Here is a 5212-nt window from a genome sequence, read left to right as displayed (position 1 = left end):
AATCGTTTCATTCATTCAAAAGTTATTGCAGTTTGAAAATTCAAAAAATGGTGTTTTATTAAACGTCTATCAGACTTTTGAGCTCGGAGAGCTCAAAAACATCATAAATGCAATTTTAAGCGCTTGGGTATGGAATCAGCGGGAAGTTGCAAGGATGGCCTTTAGGGTCAACCGGTTTCCTAATTTTTTGTTAATATTTAACGCCCTTGCACTGTCCTAAGTGAGTAAAATTTCTACTCATAAAATCCGTTTTAAACCTATAAAAGTTATATATTAAAAGTTTTAAGTTTTCTTAATTTTTAACATCCACGTACATCCTTTTGAGGGTGAAATGTTATAAAGTTCGTTTTTAATAGATTGCAACATGCTTTTAAAATTATAAGAGATTTCGTGGAAATCTTTTTTTTAACTGATATTCATTTTGACAGTTTAACTTCTGGACAAATATTCATTTTGACGGTTTAACTTCTGGACAAATATTCATTTTTACTGATTAACTTTAATGCAGATGTTCATTTTTATTGATTTATTTGGATAGAATTTCATTTATTCAAATATTCATTCGGGCAACTTTCATTTGTACCGATCATCATGTTTACAAATGTTTATTTATACAAAACCTTAAAAATACTAATGATCATAATGTCATTTATTCATAAAATCATTTCTACATTTATTCATTACCATTATTTATCCGCAATTTCTTTTGTTCAAATAATTATAATAGCTTTTTTACATCCGGATCTATCTTTTTAAATACATAAGTTCATTAAGTGAATGTTTCATTTATTTTTTTATACACTTGTATTATTAATCATTTATTCAAATGATATTTTTTATTAACTTGTAAATTTATAAATTTTCATTTATAGTTATGTTCATTTTTCCATTTATACTTTTGGAATTAAAATCAAATAAACATATTATTAGTTGTACGTATTTTTAAAAATAGGGAATTTTATTTGTTCAGTTGGTCATGTGAACAACTGTAAAATTGTACAGATGATCTAGTTTACATAGAATCATTTGTATTTATATACAATTATACGTAAATTTTTCTGTGCTTTTATTCATTTATATTCATCAGCATTTTTACAAACTTTCATATTTATTTGGACAAATTTTCATAAATCCAAACTTCCATCGATACCAAAACAACACGAGCAGGCATAAATTATTGTCTCTTATTGTATGATAGAAAAGAATAAAACACGGCTACCGGATTTAATATTAAATGGTACCAAAATAATTGTTATGCGTATAGGTAACACGGTTTTTGTAGACAGCCTAAATTATTTACATATGCCTTTAAGGGATCTCCCAGAAGCTTTCGGTTTCAATAACGAAGTATCGAAAGGATATTTTCCTCATTTATTTAACAAACCCTGTAATAGGGGTTATGTAGGTCCTATCCCTGCTGTCAAATATTTTTCTCCTGATACTATGTTTCAAAAAGAGCTTGAAAAATTTATTGCATGGTATAATGAAAAATCAGAAGAAAATTATGTTTTCAATTTTGATTCCGAAATCAAATTTTATTGTCGAAACGATGTTATTGTGTTAAGAAGAGCTTGTATGCAGTTTCGGGATATGTTTATAAAGTGTGGAAATGTTTGCCCGTTTTCAGAGGGCACTACAATAGCGTCAGCTTGCTCAAAAATTTATCGCCGCAATTTTCTTAAACCCGATACAATAGGTATTTTACCGGCTACAGGTACATACAGATGGTCTCAGAATCAATCATTGAAAGCTATTAAATGGTTAATTTTAAAAGAATGTGAGTACGGTTATAGAATTAAACAAGCAGCGCGTGGTAAAGAACAGCGTTTACCTTCCGGTATAGTGGTGGATGGTTACTTTGAAAATTCTAGAACAGGTAAAAAAACCGTATTACAATTTCACGGGTGTTACTGGCACGGGTGTCCTAAATGTTATAAAGTAAACCGTGATAGAAAACTAAATAATAACTACCAAGAAATAGATAATATGGATACTCGATACGAGCGTACCATTAAGTTATATCCGAAAGAATTCGAAACTTGGGTTATAAATTAATAGAGGAGTGGGAATGTGATTTTGATTTATACTTAACCAACAATCCTGAAACACTTATAGCGTTGCAAAATCACCCTTTGATCAATATAGAGCCCTTAAACCCACGAGATGCTTTTTTTGGAGGTCGTACGAAAAGCTTTATATCGTTATATGATGCAAAAGAAAATGAAAAAATTAAGTACGTAGATGTTTGCTCGCTGTATCCTTACATTTGTAAAACAGGTAAATTCCCAATAGGCCACCCTAAAATATATATAGGTGAGGAATGTTCTGAAATTATAGGTCCTAACAAGGATTTATCAAAAGTAGAAGGGCTAGTTAAATGCACTATTTTACCACCGCAGAATTTATACCACCCAGTACTATCTTGTAAGCTCCATAATAGACTTCTTTTCACTTTATGTCGTTCTTGTGCTCAAGAATTAAAGCAAACAAACTGTACCCATAAAATTAAAGATAGGCTTTTAAGAGGCACATGGGTTGTTGATGAGATAAGAAAGGCCATTCAGAAAGGATATAAGTTACTTAAAGTATATGAGATATGGCATTATAAAATAACGCAGTACAATCCAGAAACAGGTATTGGTGGAATATTTGCAGATGATATTAATACATTTTTAAAAATTAAAACTGAAGCTTCTGGATACCCCAGAGACTGTATTACAGATCAACAAAAAACACAATATATTGCTGCTTATGAAAAAGCTGAGGGTATTAAATTAGATAGTGAAAAAGTTGAAGTAAACCCTGGGTTACGTTCTGTAGCGAAGCTCAGCTTAAACTCTCTTTGGGGTAAGTTCGGTCAGCGCGAAAATTTGATGCAGACAGAAATTGTCACGACGCGTGCACGGTTGATGGAAATGTTAACAGACAGTCAAATCGAAATTTGCGGCTTCTTACCAGTAAATGATAAAACATTGTACATAAATTTTATTCATAGTAAAGACGCTCTCAAACCGTCACGTACAACGAATGTTGTGATAGCAGCTTATACAACGGCTCAAGCTCGACTTAAACTGTATAGTTACTTAGAAAAATTAGGTAAGAGAGCGTTATATTGCGATACTGATTCATGTATTTATATTTCATCAAATGGTCTGTACGAACCTCCGACCGGTAAATTTTTAGATGAGCTGACCGATGAGCTAGAGAAATATGGTATAGGTAGTTATATCACATCATTTGTAACAGGAGGCCCTAAATTTTATGCTTTTACAATACTTACACCTGACGGGTCTATAAAAGAAGTGTGTAAGGTTAAAGGTATAACTTTAAATGTTTCAACCAGTCTTAAAATTAATTATAAAACCGTAAGGTCTCTTGTCACAGGTGAAAGAAAAAAACCTATTAAAATAAAATTTGACGCTATACGAAGAACATGTTTTCACGCTGTTGTTACAAAGAAAGAAAAGAAAAAAACGTACCCGCAATTTAAGAAAAGAAAGTTTGAAAATAAATACATGACATTACCGTTTGGTTATAAAATGTAATTATATATTTTTCAGGAAATAAATTTAGATAAATTAATATTGTAAATGGAATTATGTATTTAACGAAATAAATTCAGATAAATTAATATTGTAAATGTAATTATGTATTCAATGAAATAAATGTGTTCAACTATCTTTCTAAGTACGCAAATACAGTAAACGCTTAAAACGCCTCACTTTCCGTTGGCTTTTTCCCGCTTTTTCCTTTTTTCGCATTGACAACCTATTTAAACGTGTTTTCAATTGTTATTGGTTAAAAAAATTTAACCACGCCTTCCTTAACTGACACCGCAGCTTTATAAATTTATTCATATACCACAGTTTTTCTTTTACTACCGAGAGTGATAGTTATACACGCTGTGTTTTCAAGTATTCTACACACATTAAAAATTTAAATGGATCTAATTATTGATATCCAGGGCTTCACAGACGGCCGAGGCAAATTTTTACCAAAAGAAGTTGCTTTAAATACTGTAGAGCACGGTATTCAAAGGCACTGGTTGATTAGACCACCGTTTCCTTTTAATAAATTACCCCTAAAGGATCGTCATCAAAACACATGGTTAACTTTTAATCATCATGATTTGAAATGGGCAGATGGTTCCGTTTATCTCTCAAATTTAATTGATAACATCAAATTTTATTCTGAAAAAGCTCATCGTATTTATGTACGCGGGGCTGTAAAAGCGAAATATCTTGAAGAGTTATTACAAAGAGAAATTATTAATTTAGAAGAACCTTCGTCAGAATGTCCTAAGTTTGAGAATTTAGAACCTGAAGTAATTAACTGCGTATTCCATGGAAAGACTTCATTACCGGATAAGCGTTTTTCGTGTGCATTAAATAATGTTTTGTGTTTACAAAAGTGGCTTCTAAAAGAACGTTTGAATACAGAATCTTTTTTCATGTAAGCACGTTTAGATTTGTCAGCAAATTCTCAGCTGTAACATCTCTTAAAGACTGTATTGCTAGCTCGTACGCTCATTATATTCAAGCTAGTGTTAAAAGACACATTATTATCACAGTTAATATGTGCTATCCTAAAATGAAAGAAGTGATTTTGAAAGATGAGTCTGGAATATTACCAGTAATCGAAGTGCGTGAAGAGGATTTAATGGCCTTTCGGACTTTTTGGCCTCATGATCCTCTTTTCCAGATTTTATCAAGGAGCTTAGATGAAGAAACGGTTGTGTGGCTGTCTCTGTGCACACGTCTTGTAAGGCGTCCGTCAACGTTCCTACAGGTACATTAAAAATTTTATTTGCTAACTTATGATTTCATGTACTTTCTAACTTTTCTTAAACTTTTAAAACATTTTAGTTTTTTGAGAATCTGAGTCAAGACATATTCGAATCAGCCATGAGATCAGCACCTGAGCTTGTGCAACAAGCTCTTATACCACATCGAAACATGTCGATGAGCAGCAGTGGCAGTGTTAGCAATAGCAGCAGCAGCGGCTGTGGCGGCAGCACTACCGGCAGCAGCAGCCGTGATTAAGATTATATTTATGAATTATATTTATACATGAATTATATTTATCTATTTATATATGCAACGCTTTCTACTACATAAATTATAAAAATAATATCATTGAAATTGTATTTGGAGATACCAATCATTGGAAAATATAAATAAAGTTCCTATTATAGCCGATGAAAATTAATCTA

Source organism: Cotesia glomerata, linkage group LG5, assembly GCF_020080835.1.
Source record: "Cotesia glomerata isolate CgM1 linkage group LG5, MPM_Cglom_v2.3, whole genome shotgun sequence".
NCBI classification, from domain to species: Eukaryota; Metazoa; Arthropoda; class Insecta; order Hymenoptera; family Braconidae; genus Cotesia; species Cotesia glomerata.
Note: the sequence above shows the minus strand (reverse complement) of the source record.